We start from the raw sequence: 21,117 nt of genomic DNA, 5'->3' as shown, positions 1-21,117 counted from the left end.
CAACTGAGGCAGCACAAGGGAACTCTCATCTGGGGACAACAACTGCAGGGAGAACACATATTTTCAGATGAACATGGGAGGGCAGAAGGCTGCCTAATACTGAAGCACCCCCAAACAACAAACCAAATGCAACAACTAGTGCAAGCATTCCTGGGGGAAGGCCTGCAGCAGATGGATTTGCATCCAAGCAGTGGGTCAAAGTTGGCTTCAACCCTCGTCTGCATATGAAAAGAGAAAAGGGGCGTGCAGGGCATGGCGGCCTTTTGCGGCACTTGGATGACCCCTAGTTCGCATTAAACACCTCCACCCTCTGTCGGTGTGGGGCTCATGTTGGCTATGCCCCAGCCCCTGAAGGATTCAAGCTGATTTCTTGCAGCAGCTGGGCACTGTAACAGCTCCAGAGCTGCTCTGTAAGGCAAGTAAAAGGGTGTGGGCCCTGCAGCACTACCTGTAGTTCGCATTGTGCAAGACCCCTAGTTCGCATTAAACACCCCCACCCTCCTTCGGTGTGGGGCTCATGTTGGCCATGCCCCAGCCCCTGAAGCATTCACGCTGATTTCTTGCAGCAGCTGGGCACTGTAACAGCTCAAGAGCTGCTCTGTAAGGCAAGTAAAAGGGTGTGGGCCCTGCAGCACTACCTGTAGTTTGCATTGTGCATTGGAAGGCACAAAGTAAGCAGACGGGAGGAGAAGTCAGGATAGTGCACAAGGGTATAGACGGGAGGGGATCAAGAAAAAAGAAGTGGAAACAGACAGCAAACTAGGCTTCCAATGCACAATGCAAACTACAGGTAGTGCTGCAGGGCCCACACCCTTTTACTTGCCTTACAGAGCAGCTCTGGAGCTGTTTAATCACTCAATTGGATTTTTCTGCCAGCATAATTTTTCTCTTACGTCCTAGAGGATGCTGGGGACTCCGTAAGGACCATGGGGGATAGACGGGCTCCGCAGGAGACATGGGCACTTTAAGAAAGACTTTAGATCTGGGTGTGCACTGGCTCCTTCCTCTATGCCCCTCCTCCAGACCTCAGTTTACTACTGTGCCCAGAGGAGACTGGGTGCTTTTCAGGGAGCTCTCCTGAGTTTCCTGACAGAAAGTATATTTGTTAGATTTTTTTATTTTCAGGGAGCCTGCTGGCAACAGACTCCCTGCATCGAGGGGCGGAGGGGAGAGATGCACACCTACTTCTGTGAGTTGATAGGCTCTGCTTCTTAGGCTACTGTACAGCATTAGCTCCAGAGGGATCGGTACGCAGGTCTCACCCTCGCCGTCCGTCCCAGAGCCGCGCCGCCGTCCCCCTCGCAGAGCCGGAAGATAGAAGCCGGGTGAGTATGAGAAGAAAAGAAGACTTCAGAGGCGGCGGAAGACTTCATGATCTTCACTGAGGTAACGCACAGCAGTAAAGCTGTGCTCCATTGCTCCCATACACCTCACACACGGCAGTCAGTGTAAGGGTGAAGGGCGCAGGGGGGACGCCCTGGGCAGCAATATAGACCTCTCTTTGGCAAAATAAATATATATGCAGCTAGGCACTGTATATATATATAAGAGCCCCCGCCATTTTTTTATGGGGGGGGCTATTTGAGCGGGACAGAAGCCCGTCGCTGAGGGGGTGGGGCTTCTCCCTCAGCACTCCCCAGCGCCATTTTCTCCACAGCACCGCTGAGGGGAAGCTCCATGGACTCTCCCCTGCTTATACCACGGTAGAAAGAGGGTCTTAAAGAAGAGGGGGCACATAATTAGGCGCATATATATATGGAAATACAGCGCTACTGGGTAAACATAAAATGATTGTGTTTTTTTCCTGGGTCATATAGCGCTGGGGTGTGTGCTGGCATACTTTCTCTCTCTGTCTCTCCAAAGGGCCTTGTTGGGGAACTGTCCTCAGATAAGAGGATTCCCTGAGTGTATGGTGTGTCGGTACACGTGTGTCGACATGTCTGAGGTAGAAGGCTCTCCTAGAGAGGAGCAGGAGCAAATTAATGTGGTGTCTCCATCGACAACGCCGACACCTGACTGGATGGATATGTGGAATGTTTTAAGTGCTAATGTAAACTTATTACACAAGAGATTAGACAAAGCTGAAGCTAGGGAACAGTCAGGGAGTCAACCCATGCCTGTCCCTATGTCGCAGGGACCTTCGGGGTCTCAAAAGCGCCCACTATCCCAAATAGTTGACACAGATACCGACACAGATTCTGACTCCAGTGTCGACTACGATGATGCAAAGTTACAACCAAAATTGGCTAAATGTATTCGATATATGATTATTGCAATAAAAGATGTTTTGCACATCACAGAGTCCCCTGTCCCTGACACGAGGGTACACATGTATAAGGGAAAGAAACCTGAGATAACCTTTCCCCCCTCACATGAGTTGAACGAATTATGTGAAAAAGCTTGGGAATCTCCAGACAAAAAGCTGCAGATTCCCAAAAGGATTCTTATGGCGTATCCTTTCCCGCCAATGGACAGGATACGGTGGGAATCCTCCCCTAGGGTGGATAAAGCATTGACACGCTTATCCAAAAAGGTAGCGCTGCCATCCCAGGATACGGCTACCATCAGGGACCCTGCTGACCGCAAGCAGGAGGTTACCCTAAAGTCCATTTACACACATTCTGGTACCTTACTCAGACCGGCAATTGCGTCGGCCGAGGTTGTAGCGCGGTGGCAGCATGGACAGATACCTTATCAGCAGAGATTGAGACCCTAGATAAGGATGCTATGTTATTGACCATAGGGCATATAAAAGATGCTGTCCTATATATGAGAGATGCTCAAAGTGACATTAGTCTACTGGGTTCTAGAATAAACGCTATGTCGATTTCTGCTAGACGAGTCCTATGGACCCGGCAATGGACAGGTGATGCCGACTCAAAAAGGCATATGGAGGTTTTACCTTACAGGTGTGAGGAATTGTTTGGGGAAGGTCTCTCGGACCTTGTCTCCACAGCTACAGCTGGTAAATCAAATTTTTTGCCTTATATTCCCTCACAGCCTAAGAAAGCACCACATTATCAAATGCAGTCCTTTCGATCACAGAGAAACAAGAAAGTACGAGGTGCGTCCTTTCTTGCCAGAGGTAAGGGCAGAGGGAAGAAGCTGCACAACACAGCTAGTTCCCAGGAACAGAAGTCCTCCCCGGCCTCTACAAAATCCACCGCATGACGCTGGGGCTCCGCTAAAGGAGTCCGCCCAGTTGGGGGCACGTCTTCGTGTTTTCAGCCACATCTGGGTTCATTCGCAGGTGGATCCCTAGGCAATAGAAATTGTTTCTCAGGGTTACAAGCTGAAATTCGAAGAGGTGCCTCCTCGCCGGTTTTTCAAATCGGCCCTACCATCTTCTCCCCAGGAAAGGGAGATAGTGTTAAATGCAATTCACAAATTGTATCTTCAACAGGTGGTGGTCAAGGTTCCCCTGCTTCAACAAGGAAAGGGAAATTATTCGACCCTGTTTGTAGTCCCAAAACCGGACGGTTTGGTCAGACCCATATTAAATTTAAAATCCCTGAACCTATACTTGAAAAGGTTCAAGTTCAAGATGGAATCGCTAAGAGCGGTCATCGCCAGCCTAGAAGGGGGGGATTTTATGATATCTCTGGACATAAAGGATGCATACCTTCATGTACTCATTTATCCACCTCATCAGGCGTACCTAAGATTTGCGGTACAGTATTGTCATTACCAATTTCAGACGTTGCCGTTTGGTCTCTCCAGAATTTTCTCCGAGAATTTTCACCAAGGTAATGACGGAAATTATGGTGCTCCTGCGAAAGCAAGGTGTCACAATTATCCCGTACTTGAACGATCTCCTCATAAAAGCGAGATCAAGAGAGCAGTTGCTGAACAGCGTATAACTTTCATTGAAGGTGTTACAGCAAAACGGCTGGATTCTCAATATCCCGAAGTCGCAGTTGGTTCCTACGACTCGTCTGACTTTGCTTGGGCATTATTCTGGATACGGACCAGAAAAGGGTTTATCTTCCGATAGAAAAGGCCCAGGAACTCATGACTCTGGTCAGGAACCTATTGAAACCAAAACAGGTGTCAGTGCATCACTGCACTCGAGTCCTGGGAATGATGGTGGCATCATACGAGGCCATTCCCTTCGGCAGGTTCCATGCGAGGATCTTGCAATGGGACCTACTGGACAAGTGGTCCGGGTCACATCTACAGATTCATCAGTTGATCACCCTGTCCCCCAGGGCCAGGGTATCTCTCCTGTGGTGGCTGCAGAGTGCTCACCTTCTAGAGGGCCGCAGGTTCGGCATTCAGGACTGGATCCTGGTGACCACGAACGCGAGCCTCCGAGGTTGGGGAGCAGCCACACAGGGAAGAAATTTCCAAGGTCTTTGGTCAAGTCAGGAGACTTGTCTTCACATCAACATCCTGGAGCTAAGGGCCATATACAACGCCCTATGTCAAGCGGAGACCTTACTTCGCGACCAACCAGTTCTGATCCAGTCAGACAACGTCACCGCAGTAGTTCATGTAAACCGCCAAGGCGGCACAAGGAGCAGAGTGGCGATGGCGGAAGCCACCAGAATTCTTCGCTGGGCAGAGAATCATGTAAGCGCACTGTCAGCAGTGTTCATTCCGGGAGTGGACAACTGGGAAGCAGACTTCCTCAGCAGACACGACCTACATCCAGGAGAGTGGGGACTCCATCAGGAAGTCTTCGCACAGATTGCAAGTCGGTGGGGACTGTTCCAGATAGACATGATGGCGTCCCGCCTCAACAAAAAGCTACAGAGGTATTGCACCAGGTCAAGAGACCCTCAGGCAGTAGCTGTTTAAACAGCTCTTCATTTTCTGATTTTATGTTTATGCTAACAAATTTGCTCTCTGAAAAGTGTCCACAAAGCCAAGTCTCTGATTAACACCTTTGTAGGAATGGTTTTTCACCTATTACTGAATTAAACTTGCTTCATTGGAAAGGCAGCAAGATGCATCCTCATTTCAATGTCTACTGAAATAATACAGGTTGACACCAGGAAACATAAACGCCACTGCATCCTTGCTGCTTTCGCATGTGGAAGTCTGTTTAATGTGAAAACAAGGTGATATCTAATTAGCACACAGGTAAGGAATTAAGAAAATCTTTATTTAAGGGTGAAGGTGTTTCTCACAAAATCGTTGCCCCAATGCATCATTGAAATTCAAGCTGGAAAGATGATTTTAATATATCACTTGTACATTTTGTATTGCTCTTCTGGTGACAATGTAGTTTGTTTTTGTCAATTACCATTTTAATAATAGGGTAAAGAAAATTAAGTGGATTTTTGAAAGAAAACAATACTGTCAATATACTATTAAAACAAATTAAAATGGTAAAAGTTATTGTACTTTAAGTAAAAATAAAAGAGCAAAAATATCAATCCCAGTTTTGGATTACTTTAATTAACAAAAAAAAATGCATATAGCAGAGGATAGTTTCAATCTGCCTACCTCTGGGTTATGGGCCCAGCATGTTTCCATTGCAGTACTCTGCTGCACATGTAAGTGCAAGAGATCCTGAAGCACTCACTCATCATGGGAAAGTACCAATGTGTTTCTTCGTTGGTTGATGGAAGAAACATCTTACAAAAACTCTCCAGATTATTGACTTTTTAAAGTTTTTCTAGGAAACGTTCTAGATGAATGCTTATTAGCCTTTGTCAGTATGTATGTTTGTAAAGTGTCTCTGTGGCGCAATCGGTTAGTGTGTTTGGTTATTAATCAAAGGGTTGGTGGTTCAATCCCACCCAACGATGTAATTGACCTTGTTATCAGATTTTGGTGATCTTTAAGTAGACAAGTCAAAATTTCAAACCCCCTTCTTATGGTGTAGGGTACCTGGCCTACTCTGATGTAATCAGAGTTAGATTTGAATCAGTGATTTTATAAAAAAACAGCTAGGAAGCACAATTTAGCAGTGGGTTGCAGAGAAAAAGAAATATGCTGGCAGAAAAATCCAATTGAGTGATTAAACAGCTCTTCATTTTCTGGCTTTATTTTTATGCTAACTAATTTGTTCTCTGAAAAGTGTCCACAAAGCCAAGTATCTGATTAACATATTTGTAGGGATGGTTTTTCACCTATTACTAAATTAAACTTGCTTCATTGGAAAGGCAGCAAGATGCATCCTCATTTCAATATCTACTGAAATAATACAGGTTGACACCAGGAAACATTAACGCCACTGCATCCTTGCTGCTTTCTCATGTGGAAGTCTGTTTAATGTGAAAACAAGGTGATATCTAATTAGCACACAGGTAAGGAATAAAGAAAATCTTTATTTAAGGGTGAAGATGTTTCTCACAAAATCGTTGCCCCAATGCATCATTGAAATTCAAGCTGGAAAGATGATTTTAATATATCACTTGTACATTTTGTATTGCTCTTCTGGTGACAATGTAGTTTGTTTTTGTCAATTACCATTTTAATAATCGGGTAAAGAAAATTAATTGGATTTTTGAAAGAAAACAACACTGTCAATATACTATTAAAACAAATTAAAATGGTAAAAGTTATTGTACTTTAAGTAAAAATAAAAGCTAAAATATCAATCCCAGTTTTGGATTACTTTAATGAACAAAAAAAAAATGCATATAGCAAAGGATAGTTTCAATCTGCCTACCTCTGGGTTATGGGCCCAGCATGCTTCCATTGCAGTACTCTGCTGCACATGTAAGTGCAAGAGATCCTGAAGCACTCACTCATCATGGGAAAGTACCAATGTGTTTCTTCATTGGTTGCTGGAAGAAACATCTTACAAAAACTCTCCAGATTATTGACTTTTTAAAGTTTTTCTAGGAAACGTTCTAGATGAATGCTTATTAGTCTTTGTCAGTATGTACTTTTTGCAAAGTGTCTCTGTGGCGCAATCGGTTAGTGTGTTCAGCTATTAATCAAAAGGTTGGTGGTTCAATCCCATCCAGGGACGTAATTGACCTTGTCATCAAATTTTGGTAATATTTAAGTAGACAAGTCATATAGCAGAGGATAGTTTCAATCTGCCTACCTCTGGGTTATGGACCCAGCATGCTTCCATTACAGTACTCTGCTGCACATGTAAGTGCAAGAGATCCTGAAGCACTCACTCATCATGCGAAAGTACCAATGTGTTTCTTCATTGGTTGCTGGAAGAAACATCTTACAAAAACTCTCCAGATTATTGACTTTTTAAAGTTTTTCTAGGAATCGTTCTAGATGAATGCTTATTAGCCTTTGTCAGTATGTACTTTTGCAAAGTTTCGCTGTGGCGCAATCAGTTAGTGTGTACGGCTATTAACCAAAAGGTTGGTGGTTCAATCCCACCCAGGGACGTAATTGAACTTGTAATCAGATTTTGTTGATCTTTAAGTAGACAAGTCAAAATTTCGAAAACCCCTGTTATGGTGTAGGGTACCTGGCCTTCTCTGATGTAATCAGAGTTAGATTTGATTCATACTGTTAACTGGGTAGTATATCACAAGTTATACGGTGTGATTGGTGTGGCTGGTATGAATCTTGACCTTGGATTAACAAAAATCCTTTCCTCGAACTGTCTGTCTCCTCTGGGCACAGTTTCTCTAACTGAGGTATGGAGGAGGGGCATAGAGGGAGGAGCCAGTGCACACCCAGATCTAAAGTCTTTCTTAAAGTGCCCATGTCTGCTGCGGAGCCCGTCTATCCCCCATGGTCCTTACGGAGTCCCCATCATCTTCTACGGACTACGAGAAAAAAAAATTACCGGTAGGTTTAAAATGTTATTTTTTTCTCTGCAACCCACTGCTAAATTGTGCTTCCTAGCTGTTTTTTATAAAATCACTTAATTAAATCTAACTCTGATTACGTCAGAGAAGGCCAGGTACCCTACACCATAAGAGGGGGTTTGAAATTTTGACTTGTCTACTTAAAGATCACCAAAATCTGATGACAAGGTCAATTACATCCCTGGGTGGGATTGAACCACCAACCTTTTGGTTAATAGCCCATGTAAGTGCAAGAAATCCTGAAGCACTCACTCATCATGGGAAAGTACCAATGTGTTTCTTACAAAAATTCTCCAGATTATTGACTTTTTAAAGTTTTTCTAGGAAACGTTCTAGATGAATGATTATTAGCCTTTGTCAGTATTGACTTTTGCAAGGTGTCTCTGTGGCGCAATCGGTTAGCATGTTTGGCTATTAACCAAAAGGTTGGTGGTTCAATCCCACCCAGGGATGTAATTGACCTTGTAATCAGATTTTGGTGATCTTTAAGTAGACAAGTCAAAATTTCAAAAACCCCCCTTATGGTGTAGGGTACCTGGCCTTCTCTGATGTAATCAGAGTTAGATTTGATTAAGTGATTTTATAAAAAAACAGCTAGGAAGCACAATTTAGCAGTGGGTTGCAGAGAAAAAAAATATGCTGGCAGAAAAGTCCAATTGAGTGATTAAACAGCTCTTCATTTTCTGATTTTATGTTTATGCTAACAAATTTGCTCTCTGAATAGTGTCCACAAAGCCAAGTCTCTGATTAACACCTTTGTAGGAATGGTTTTTCACCTATTACTGAAATAAACTTGCTTCATTGGAAAGGCATCAAAGATGCATCCTCATTTCAATGTCTACTGAAATAATACAGGTTGACACCAGGAAACGTCACTGCATCCTTGCTGCTTCCTCACGGGGAAGTCTGTTTAATGTGAAAACAAGGTGATATCTAATCAGCACACAGGTAAGGAATTAAGAAAATCTTTCTTTGTGGGTGAAGATGTTTCTCACAAATTGTTGTCCCAATGCATCATTGAAATTCAAGATGGAAGATGATTTTCATATATCACTTGTACATTTTGCATTGCTCTTCTGGTGACAATGTAGTTTGTTTTTGTCAATTACCATTTCAGTTATAGGGTAAAGAAAATTAAGTGGATTTTTTAAAGAAAACAATGCTGTCAATATACTATTAAAACAAATTAAAATGATAAAAGTTATTGTACTTTAAGTAAAAATAAAAGAGCCAAAATATCAATCCCAGTTTTTGATTACTTTAATTATAAAAAAAAAAATGCACATAGCAGAGGATAGTTTCGATCAATCGACCTCTGGGTTATGGGCCCAGCATGCTTCCATTGCACTACTCTGCTGCTCATGGAAGTGAAGTGTAAGAGATCCTGAAGACTAAATTGATTAAAGGCCTAAAAGTACTGGACTATAAGGAAAGACTTACTAGGCTGAATATTTATACACTAGAAAAGAGGTGCCTAAGAGGAGATATTATTAATATCTTCAAATATGTAAAGATACATAACAAAGAGTTATCAGAGGAATTATTTATTAAAAGAACACGTGGTCACTCGCTGCGACTGGAGGAAAGTTCAGAACGCAATGGAGGAAAGGTTTCTTCACTGTTAGGGCAATCAGGATGTGGAATTCCCTGCCAGGGAAGGTGGTAATGGCGGACTCTGTAATTGGATTTAAAAAAGGAATGGATACATTTCTGAATGAAAAAGCTATCCAAGGTTATAATACTTAAAATATCAACATGGTTAATCCGGGGGTAACATGAGTTATAGTAGCTAACTAGTCATAAAACATTATTCAGCAAGTATGTAGAATCATCACAACTTAAAACAGGTTGAACACGATGGGCAATTTGCCTCTATTCAACCTCAAAAACTATGTTACTATATTACTATGTTATTGTAGTATACAGAACACCACAATGCAATGAGCAGTGATAGTGAGCACTGATGAGGATACTAGAACTGACACTGAGCAGCAAGATGCAGCACTGGACTATTAGTAATGTACTGTAGTATGCTGAGCACCACAATGCAGCACAAGACAATGAGCAGTGATACTGAGCACTGATGAGGATACTACTGAGAACTGACACTGAGCAGGAGAGACACACTACTAGTATTACTGAGCAGCAATAAGTAACCACTGATACTGAGCACTGATATTGAGATTTCCACTGAGAGAACATAGCCACGTCCTCTCCGCTCTCTCTTCAATGCACGAGTAAAAATGGCAGCAACGCGCAGCTCTTTATATGGAATCCGAATCTCGCGAGAATCCGACAGCGGGATGATGACATTTTCCCTTGTTCAGGTTTTCCGAGTCAGGCGGGAACAACCGAGCCTGCCTCGGACCAGTGTAAACCACGTGGAGTTCGTGGGGAATTCGGTTCTCGGAGAACCGAACCCGCTCCTCTCTACCTTATACCCATCAATTTTTTTATTTTCAATCTAAGCCCCTGCAGTTTTCTGTAAGCATCTGCTTCGCTATGATGATCAACAAGTCACAAGGGCAAACACTCAGGGTTTGAGGCGTAGATCTTAGGACCAGCTGCTACAAGCATGGCAGAGGTGTCACTATCACTGGTGACACACAGAGAGGTGGCGAGGGAGATTGTAATGCAGTGCGCGCAGATAAGCAGCGCAATGGTAAAAAGGAGGCATGGTTTCATAGGTAGGGGCGTGGCCTGGTGGCCTGAATCTACATTTTGTTGCTCCGGGTGTCCCGGGGGTTGGGGGCTGCACCCGGGGACTAGTGTGTGAGCGGTGCTGGCTCCTGCACAGTGACAGGGCATGGCCACCCAGCATGACGCCTCCCTTCTTGACCATGCTGTAATTGCAGTCGCACTGCAGTTCAGCGTGATCATAAAAAATGGTGTAGGCTCCTGCTGGTGCAGACTGTATGTGCGCGCAGGAAGCCGCCACCATTTTTGTGATCACAGCGGCTGAATGTGATGTCATACAGCCGCTGTGACCACGCCCCCTGTGTCTCCTCCGTTGCAGACCCCATTTTGAAGCCTTGCCCCCGCACCGCTCCATCCCTGACTTGGAAATGGAGTGTTGCTGACCCACCTCTCCCCCCCTTCCCCACCCCGATTGACAGGCAGAGGCGATCACATTCTCTGCGGGGTGCCGCAGAAAATGCAGGCACATGCGTATGCTCTTAGCAATTTTTGCAGTTGGATCGCTTATTGTGATTGCAATCCAACCTGAATCAGGCCCTATTACCTATCACAATGCGCTGCGGGCAGTACAAAATTGGGTTAATATAGGAGAAAAACCCCCAGACCTGTGCTCCTTAACTGTACCTGGTGGCTAGTGGAGCGGCTGCCCAGTAATCAGTGTCCACCGCAGTGCGCACACGGCCCACCCCCTACGGCCTCGCTCCCCTTCATCAGCGGCCTCGTGATCCGGAAGGGTGGTGTGTGTGTGACTGACCTTAGGATGAAACCGGAGCCTCCGCTGCAGTGACCCAGCAACCAGGGCACGGGAGTATATAGCGCCGCTGGGAGTGATGAAGCTGCAGTAAAGATGTCTATTAGACCTAGCCTGCTGCAGCCCTTGTAGATTCTCATAAAACAAGTTCTTCTTTTCTTGTCAAAATTAATAGCTAAGAATAGGCTGCCTGAGGCAGGCCCCTGTTAATTGGCCTGCTACTGAAGGCACCAACTACAAACTGAGCTCCCTGTTCATGGAAGCGGGGTTATAGAGGAGAATGCACTGAGCTTCTTGGGAACAGTCAAAAGCTTTGAGCCGGTTGGTGCCTCAGATCAAGATCCTACTCTACACCCCAATGTGAATCCTTGTGGAGTCCAGTGTACCCCACAGAAGAAATTAATGTGTCACACCCATTGGCAGCAACCTTAGAATAGCTGCTGACGGGCACAATTGAGAAAGGAAGGGGGGGGGACATTTGAATCCAGCACATAGATGCAATTCAAATATGTAATTTGTACCTTCCTATTTTAAAATATAATGGATGAACCTCACCCTGTGAGAACAATCTTCATGATCAAGAGATCTAATATGTAAAATAAGTATGAGTTGGGATAGGGCTGGGGAGGGTGGCAGCTCGGGCAGCCCCTCCCCCGTCAAGTTAAGGAGATTCAACTGAGGAAGCACAAGGGAACTCTCGTCTGGGGACAACAACTGCAGGGAGACCACATCTTTTCAGATGAACATGGGATGGCGGAAGGCTGCCTAATACTGAAGCACCATCAAATATCAAACCATATCCAACAACTAGTAACAGCATTCCTGGGGGAAGGTCTGCAGCAGACGGATTTGCATACGGTGATGTCATCCAAGCAGTGGGCCAAAGTTGGCTGGAACCCTCATCTGCATATAAAAAGAGAAAAGGGGCATGCAGGGCATGGCGGCCTTTTGCAGTGCTTGGATGACCCCTAGTTCGCATTAAACACCCCCACCCTCCTTTGGTGTGGGGCTCATGTTGGCCATGCCCCATCCCCTGAAGCATTCATGCTGATTTCTTGCAGCAGCTGGGCACTGTAACAGCTCCAGAGCTGCTCTGTAAGGCAAGTAAAAGGGTGTGGGCCCTGCAGCACCACCTGTAGTTCGCATTGTGCGTTGGAAGGCACAAAGTAAGCAGACGGGAGGAGAAGTCAGGATAGTACACAAGGGCATCCTTTTCTCTTAGTCCGTAGAGGATGCTGGGGTCACATTAAGAACCATGGGGTATAGACGGGATCCGCAAGAGACATGGGCACTTTAAGACTTTCAAAGGGTGTGAACTGGCTCCTCCCTCTATGCCCCTCCTCCAGACTCCAGTTATAGGAACTGTGCCCAGGGAGACGGACATTTCGAGGAAAGGATTTATTGTTAAACTAAGGTGAGCATCTTACCAGCTCACACCTTAAGCATGCCGCAGAACGTGGCATTCAACAGAACACAAGCCAACGGCATGAACAATTGCAGCAAAAAGCTGACCAGAACCGTAACACAACATGTGTATAACCACAAGTAATAACTGCAGACACAGTATGGACTGGGACGGGTGCCCAGCATCCTCTACGTACTAAGAGAAAAGGATTTACCGGTAGGTATTAAAATCCTATTTTCTCATACGACCTAGAGGATGCTGGGGTCACATTAAGAACCATGGGGTTATACCAAAGCTCTTGAACGGGTGGGAGAGTGCGTACGACTCTGCAGCACCGAATGACCCAACTTGAGGTTATCATCAGCCAAGGTATCAAACTTGTAAAACTTAGCAAAAGTGTTTACTAAATAGCTGCTCGGCAAAGTTGCAATGCCGAGACTCCCCGACCAGCTGCCCAGGATGAACCCACCTTTCTAGTAGAATGGGTCTTCACCTAATTCAGTAACGGCAATCCTGCCGTGGAATGAGCATGCTGAATTTTACCACAGATCCAGCGCATAATGGTCTGCATGGAAGCAGGACACCCAATCATGTTGGGAGCATACAGGACAAACAGAGCCTCTGTTTTCCTAATCTGAACCGTTCTGGTGACATAAATTTTCAAAGTTCTGACCACAGCCAGAGACTTTGACTCAACGAAGGTGTCAGTGGCCAAAGGCACCATGTGGAAAGATGAACCACCTTCGGCAGAAATTGTTGACGTGTCCTCAATTCTGCTCTATCTTCATGAAAGATCAAATAAAGGCTCTTGTGATACTGCATGGTTTGTACTGTTTTCCATGTGCTCCCAGATCTTTCAAGCAAGTAGCATGGTCAAGAAAGTTCTGTTTGAAAAGAAACAAACATTTACTGTCATTGTTATGCAAATAAACTTACATTAAAGCTAACAAGAAAGCACACTCGTTCTGTCTTTAAACTGATAAAAGAAACCCCAATAATATGGGGCATGCAAAAATTGAGATAAAACTCAGTTTTGCTCCTCTCCACGGAAATCTTTAATAAAAGGCGAAATATTTGTTAGTTCTGAAGAGAAACCAGAGCATGACCAAGATTCCACCTGTCGCCTGAGTGCCATGCCAGCAGTTCTCATTCAGCTCAAAGTGAGCACCCAATTTGAATGAAAGAAAGCAGATTTCTCACCAGGCTTCCCCTTGCTATAAACATGGTTTGTACTCTTTTCCATGTGCTCCCAGATCTTTCAAACAATTAGTGTGGTCAAGAAAGTTCTGTTTGAAAAGAAACAAACATTTACTGTCATTTCTATGCAAATGAGCTTACATTAAAGCACACTCGTTCTATCTTTAAACCAATAAAATAAAACCCCAATAAGATGGGGCATGCAAAAATTGAGATAAAACTCAGTTTTGCTCCTCTGCACGGAAATCTTTAGTAAAAGGCGAAAGATTTGTTCGTTCTGAAGAGAAACCACAGCATGACCAAGATTCTACCTGTCGCCTGAGTGCCATGCCAGCAGTCCTCATTCAGCTCAAAGTGAGCACCCAATTTGAAAGAAAGAAAGCAGATTTCTCACCAGGCTTCCCCTTGCTATAAACATGGTTTGTACTCTTTACCATGTGCTCCCAGATCTTTCAAGCAATTAGTATAGTCAAGAAAGTTCTGTTTGAAAAGAAACAAACATTTACTGTCATTTCTACGCAAATGAGCTTACATTAAAGCACACTCGTTCTATCTTTAAACTGATAAAAGAAACCCCAATAAGACGGGGCATGCAAAAATTGAGATAAAACTCAGTTTTGCTCCTCTCCACGGAAATCTTTAGTAAAAGGCAAAAGATTTGTTCGTTCTGAAGAACTAGCACAAGGGAACTCTCAAAAGAAGAACAAGGCTCTGAAACAAAGAAATCTGACTTTTACCAGAGCTGACCAGAGGAAAACACAAACACAGTCCCCCACTACCTCAAATAAAGCAGTCGAGTTTCCCACATTTGGGGAAATCACAGGGGTCAGCATACCCAGAATGCAATGAATGAACCTCACCCTGGGAGAATAATCTTCATGACCATGGTATCTCCTATGCAAAATAAGTATGATTTGGGATAGAGCTGGGGAGGGCCGCTGCTCAGGCACATCTCTGTCAAGTTAAGGAGATTCAACTGAGGCAGCACAAGGGAACTCTCATCTGGGGACAACAACTGCAGGGAGAACACATATTTTCAGATGAACATGGGAGGGCAGAAGGCTGCCTAATACTGAAGCACACCCAAACAACAAACCAAATGCAACAACTAGTGCAAGCATTCCTGGGGGAAGGCCTGCCGCAGATGGATTTGCATATGGTGATGTCATCCAAGCAGTGGGTCAAAGTTGGCTTCAACCCTCGTCTGCATATGAAAACAGAAAAGGGGCGTGCAGGGCATGGTGGCCTTTTGCGGCGCTTGTCTGACCCCTAGTTTGCATTAAACACCTCCACCCTCCTTCGGTGTGGGGCTCATGTTGGCTATGCCCCAGCCCCTGAAGCATTCAAGCTGATTTTTCTCCAAAACGAAAGACACTAGAATGAAAATTTTAAAGCCTCCTGTTAGTGCTTCATCTACACGTTATAGCCCTGAATTTTCCAATGCCTATCTCTTTGCAAAAGAGAGATATCGGCAAGGAAATGCTGTATTGTACCTTTGCATTTTTCTCCCAAACGAAAGACACTAGAATGAAAATTTTAAAGCCTCCTGTTAGTGCTTCATCTACACGTTATAGCCCTGAATTTTCCAATGCCTAGCTCTTTGCAAAAGAGAGATATTGGCAAGGAAAAGCTGTATTGTACCTTTGCATTTTTCTCCCAAACGAAAGACACGAATGAAAATTTTAAAGTCTACTGTTAGAGCTTCATCTACACGTTATAGCCCTGAATTTTCCAATGCCTAGCTCTTTGCAAAAGAGAGATATCGGCAAGGAAAAGCTGTATTGTACCTTTGCATTTTTCTCCCAAACGAAAGACACTAGAATGAAAATTTTAAAGCCTCCTGTTAGTGCTTCATATACACGTTATAGCCCTGAATTTTCCAATGCCTATCTCTTTGCAAAAGAGAGATATCGACAAGGAAAAGCTGTATTGTACCTTTGCATTTTTCTCCCAAACGAAGGACATTAGAATGAAAATTTTAAAGCCTCCTATTAGTGCTTCATCTACACGTTATAGCCCTGAATTTTCCAATGCCTAGCTCTTTGCAAAAGAGAGATATCGGCAAGGAAAAGCTGTATTGTACCTTTGCATTTTTCTCCCAAACGAAAGACACTAGAATGAAAATTTTAAAGCCTCCTATTAGTGCTTCATCTACACGTTATAGCCCTGAATTTTCCAATGCCTATCTCTTTGCAAAAGAGAGATATCGGCAAGGAAAAGCTGTATTGTACCTTTGCATTTTTCTCCCAAACGAAGGAAACTAGAATGAAAATTTTAAAGCCTCCTATTAGTGCTTCATCTACACGTTATAGCCCTGAATTTTCCAATGCCTATCTCTTTGCAAAAGAGAGATATCGGCAAGGAAAAGCTGTATTGTACCTTTGCATTTTTCTCCCAAACGAAGGACACTAGAATGAAAATTTTAAAGCCTCCTGTTAGTGCTTCATCTATACGTTATAGCCCTGAATTTTCAAATGCCTATCTCTTTGCAAAAGAGAGATATCGGCAAGGAAAAGCTGTATTGTACCTTTGCATTTTTCTCCCAAACGAAAGACACTAGAATGAAAATTTTAAAGCCTCCTGTTAGTGCTTCATCTACACGTTATAGCCCTGAATTTTCCAATGCCTATCTCTTTGCAAAAGAGAGATATCGGCAAGGAAAAGCTGTATTGTACCTTTGCATTTTTCTCCCAAACGAAGGACACTAGAATGAAAATGTAAAAGCCTCCTGTTAGTGCTTCATCTACACGGTATAGCCCTGAATTTTCCAATGCCTAGCTCTTTGCAAAAGAGAGATATTGGCAAGGAAAAGCTGTATTGTACCTTTGCATTTTTCTCCCAAACGAAGGACACTAGAATGAAAATTTTAAAGCCTCCTGTTAGTGCTTCATCTACACGTTATAGCCCTGAATTTTCCAATGCCTATCTCTTTGCAAAAGAGAGATATCGGCAAGGAAAAACTGTATTGTACCTTTGCATTTTTCTCCCAAACGAAAGACACTAGAATGAAAATTTTAAAGCCTCCTGTTAGTGCTTCATCTACACGTTATAGCCCTGAATTTTCCAATGCCTAGCTCTTTGCAAAAGAGAGATATCGGCAAGGAAAAGCTGTATTGTACCTTTGCATTTTTCTCCCAAACGAAGGACACTAGAATGAAAATGTAAAAGCCTCCTGTTAGTGCTTCATCTACACGGTATAGCCCTGAATTTTCCAATGCCTAGCTCTTTGCAAAAGAGAGATATTAGCAAGGAAAAGCTGTATTGTACCTTTGCATTTTTCTCCCAAACGAAGGACACTAGAATGAAAATTTTAAAGCCTCCTGTTAGTGCTTCATCTACACGTTATAGCCCTGAATTTTCCAATGCCTATCTCTTTGCAAAAGAGAGATATCGGCAAGGAAAAACTGTATTGTACCTTTGCATTTTTCTCCCAAACGAAAGACACTAGAATGAAAATTTTAAAGCCTCCTGTTAGTGCTTCATCTACACGTTATAGCCCTGAATTTTCCAATGCCTAGCTCTTTGCAAAAGAGAGATATTGGCAAGGAAAAGCTGTATTGTACCTTTGCATTTTTCTCCCAAACGAAAGACACTAGAATGAAAATTTTAAAGCCTCCTGTTAGTGCTTCATCTACACGTTATAGCCCTGAATTTTCCAATGCCTAGCTCTTTGCAAAAGAGAGATATCGGCAAGGAAAAGCTGTATTGTACCTTTGCATTTTTCTCCCAAACGAAAGACACTAGAATGAAAATTTTAAAGCCTCCTGTTAGTGCTTCATCTACACGTTATAGCCCTGAATTTGTCCAATGCCTATCTCTTTGCAAAAGAGAGATATCGGCAAGGAAAAGCTGTATTGTACCTTTGCATTTTTCTCCCAAACGAAGGACACTAGAATGAAAATTTTAAAGCCTCCTGTTAGTGCTTCATCTACACGTTATAGCCCTGAATTTTCCAATGCCTATCTCTTTGCAAAAGAGAGATATCGGCAAGGAAAAGCTGTATTGTACCTTTGCATTTTTCTCCCAAACGAAAGACACTAGAATGAAAATTTTAAAGCCTCCTGTTAGTGCTTCATCTACATGTTATAGCCCTGAATTTTCCAATGCCTATCTCTTTGCAAAAGAGAGATATCGGCAAGGAAAAGCTGTATTGTACCTTTGCATTTTTCTCCCAAACGAAGGACATTAGAATGAAAATTTTAAAGCCTCCTATTAGTGCTTCATCTACACGTTATAGCCCTGAATTTTCCAATGCCTATCTCTTTGCAAAAGAGAGATATCGGCAAGGAAAAGCTGCATTGTACTTTTGCATTTTTCTCCCAAACGAAAGACACTAGAATGAAATTTTTAAAGCCTACTGTTAGTGCTTCATCTACACGTTATAGCCCTGCATTTTCCAATGCCTATCTCTTTGCAAAAGAGAGATATCGGCAAGGAAAAGCTGCATTGTACTTTTGCATTTTTCTCCCAAACGAAAGACACTAGAATGAAAATTTTAAAGCCTCCTGTTAGTGCTTCATCTACACGTTATAGCCCTGAATTTTCCAATGCCTATCTCTTTTCAAAAGAGAGATATCGGCAAGGAAAAACTGTATTGTACCTTTGCATTTTTCTCCCAAACGAAGGACACTAGAATGAAAATTTAAAAGCCTCCTGTTAGTGCTTCATCTACACGTTATAGCCCTGCATTTTCCAATGCCTATCTCTTTGCAAAAGAGAGATATCGGCAAGGAAAAGCAGCATTGTACCTTTGCATTTTTCTCCCAAACGAAAGACACTAGAATGAAAATTGTAAAGCCTCCTGTTAGTGCTTCATCTACACGTTATAGCCCTGAATTTTCCAATGCCTATCTCTTTGCAAAAGAGAGATATCGGCAAGGAAAAGCTGCATTGTACTTTTGCATTTTTCTCCCAAACGAAAGACACTAGAATGAAATTTTTAAAGCCTACTGTTAGTGCTTCATCTACACGTTATAGCCCTGCATTTTCCAATGCCTATCTCTTTGCAAAAGAGAGATATCGGCAAGGAAAAGCTGCATTGTACTTTTGCATTTTTCTCCCAAACGAAAGACACTAGAATGAAAATTTTAAAGCCTCCTGTTAGTGCTTCATCTACACGTTATAGCCCTGAATTTTCCAATGCCTATCTCTTTTCAAAAGAGAGATATCGGCAAGGAAAAACTGTATTGTACCTTTGCATTTTTCTCCCAAACGAAGGACACTAGAATGAAAATTTAAAAGCCTCCTGTTAGTGCTTCATCTACACGTTATAGCCCTGCATTTTCCAATGCCTATCTCTTTGCAAAAGAGAGATATCGGCAAGGAAAAGCAGCATTGTACCTTTGCATTTTTCTCCCAAACGAAAGACACTAGAATGAAAATTGTAAAGCCTCCTGTTAGTGCTTCATCTACACGTTATAGCCCTGCATTTTCCAATGCCTAGCTCTTTGCAAAAGAGAGATATTGGCAAGGAAAAGCTGTATTGTACCTTTGCATTTTTCTCCCAAACGAAAGACACTAGAATGAAAATTTTAAAGCCTCCTGTTAGTGCTTCATCTACATGTTATAGCCCTGCATTTTCCAATGCCTATCTCTTTGCAAAAGAGAGATATCGGCAAGGAAAAGCAGCATTGTACTTTTGCATTTTTCTCCCAAACGAAAGACACTAGAATGAAAATTTTAAAGCCTCCTATTAGTGCTTCATCTACACGTTATAGCCCTGAATTTTCCAATGCCTAGCTCTTTGCAAAAGAGAGATATCGGCAAGGAAAAGCTGTATTGTACCTTTGCATTTTTCTCCCAAACGAAAGACACTAGAATGAAAATTTTAAAGCCTCCTGTTAGTGCTTCATCTACACGTTATAGCCCTGAATTTTCCAATGCCTATCTCTTTGCAAAAGAGAGATATCGGCAAGGAAAAGCTGTATTGTACCTTTGCATGTTTCTCCCAAACGAAGGACACTAGAATGAAAATTTTAAAGCCTCCTATTAGTGCTTCATCTACACGTTATAGCCCTGAATTTTCCAATGCCTATCTCTTTGCAAAAGAGAGATATCGGCAAGGAAAAGCTGTATTGTACCTTTGCATTTTTCTCCCAAACGAAGGACACTAGAATGAAAATTTTAAAGCCTCCTTTTAGTGCTTCATCTACACGTTATAGCCCTGAATTTTCCAATGCCTATCTCTTTGCAAAAGAGAGATATCGGCAAGGAAATGCTGTATTGTACCTTTGCATTTTTCTCCCAAACGAAAGACACTAGAATGAAAATTTTAAAGCCTCCTGTTAGTGCTTCATCTACACGTTATAGCCCTGAATTTTCCAATGCCTAGCTCTTTGCAAAAGAGAGATATTGGCAAGGAAAAGCTGTATTGTACCTTTGCATTTTTCTCCCAAACGAAGGACACTAGAATGAAAATTTTAAAGCCTCCTGTTAGTGCTTCATCTACACGTTATAGCCCTGAATTTTCCAATGCCTATCTCTTTGCAAAAGAGAGATATCGGCAAGGAAAAGCAGCATTGTACTTTTGCATTTTTCTCCCAAACGAAAGACACTAGAATGAAAATTTAAAGCCTCCTGTTAGTGCTTTATCTACACGTTATAGCCCTGAATTTTCCAATGCCTAGCTCTTTGCAAAAGAGAGATATTGGCAAGGAAAAGCTGTATTGTACCTTTGCATTTTTCTCCCAAACGAAAGACACTAGAATGAAAATTTTAAAGTCTACTGTTAGTGCTTCATCTACACGTTATAGCCCTGAATTTTCCAATGCCTAGCTCTTTGCAAAAGAGAGATATCGGCAAGGAAAAGCTGTATTGTACCTTTGCATTTTTCTCCCAAACGAAAGACACTAGAATGAAAATTTTAAAGCCTCCTGTTAGTGCTTCATCTACACGTTATAGCCCTGAATTTTCCAATGCCTATTTCTTTGCAAAAGAGAGATATCGGCAAGGAAAAGCTGTATTGTACCTTTGCATTTTTCTCCCAAACGAAGGACACTAGAATGAAAATTTTAAAGCCTCCTATTAGTGCTTCATCTACACGTTATAGCCCTGAATTTTCCAATGCCTATCTCTTTGCAAAAGAGAGATATCGGCAAGGAAAAGCTGTATTGTACCTTTGCATTTTTCTCCCAAACGAAGGACACTAGAATGAAAATTTTAAAGCCTCCTTTTAGTGCTTCATCTACACGTTATAGCCCTGAATTTTCCAATGCCTATCTCTTAGCAAAAGAGAGATATCGGCAAGGAAAAGCTGTATTGTACCTTTGCATTTTTCTCCCAAACGAAAGACACTAGAATGAAAATTTTAAAGCCTCCTGTTAGTGCTT

The 21,117-nt window shown here is 42.7% G+C and overlaps 5 non-coding genes across 5 annotated transcripts; 1 reads left to right on the top strand and 4 right to left on the bottom strand.

Annotated features, from left to right (window-relative positions):
* Positions 1-8,118: 8,118 nt before the first annotated feature.
* Positions 8,119-8,192, top strand: TRNAN-AUU (transfer RNA asparagine (anticodon AUU)). The gene has a single exon. It is a non-coding gene; the product is annotated as a tRNA-Asn (tRNA).
* Positions 8,193-13,579: 5,387 nt separating this feature from the next.
* Positions 13,580-13,695, bottom strand: LOC135012483 (U5 spliceosomal RNA). Its single transcript, XR_010211433.1, has one exon. It is a non-coding gene; the product is annotated as a U5 spliceosomal RNA (small nuclear RNA).
* A 275-nt stretch (positions 13,696-13,970) lies between these two features.
* Positions 13,971-14,086, bottom strand: LOC135012477 (U5 spliceosomal RNA). The gene has a single exon (XR_010211427.1). It is a non-coding gene; the product is annotated as a U5 spliceosomal RNA (small nuclear RNA).
* Positions 14,087-14,360: 274 nt separating this feature from the next.
* LOC135012488 (U5 spliceosomal RNA) lies at positions 14,361-14,477 on the bottom strand. The gene has a single exon (XR_010211438.1). It is a non-coding gene; the product is annotated as a U5 spliceosomal RNA (small nuclear RNA).
* Positions 14,478-14,536: 59 nt separating this feature from the next.
* Positions 14,537-14,700, bottom strand: LOC135012232 (U1 spliceosomal RNA). The gene has a single exon (XR_010211236.1). It is a non-coding gene; the product is annotated as a U1 spliceosomal RNA (small nuclear RNA).
* Between the last annotated feature and the right edge of the window lie 6,417 nt (positions 14,701-21,117).

The sequence above is a fragment of the Pseudophryne corroboree genome, unplaced genomic scaffold, assembly GCF_028390025.1.
Source record: "Pseudophryne corroboree isolate aPseCor3 unplaced genomic scaffold, aPseCor3.hap2 scaffold_253, whole genome shotgun sequence".
Taxonomy (NCBI): Eukaryota; Metazoa; Chordata; class Amphibia; order Anura; family Myobatrachidae; genus Pseudophryne; species Pseudophryne corroboree.
Note: the sequence above shows the minus strand (reverse complement) of the source record. Positions and strands in the feature narration are given on the sequence as shown.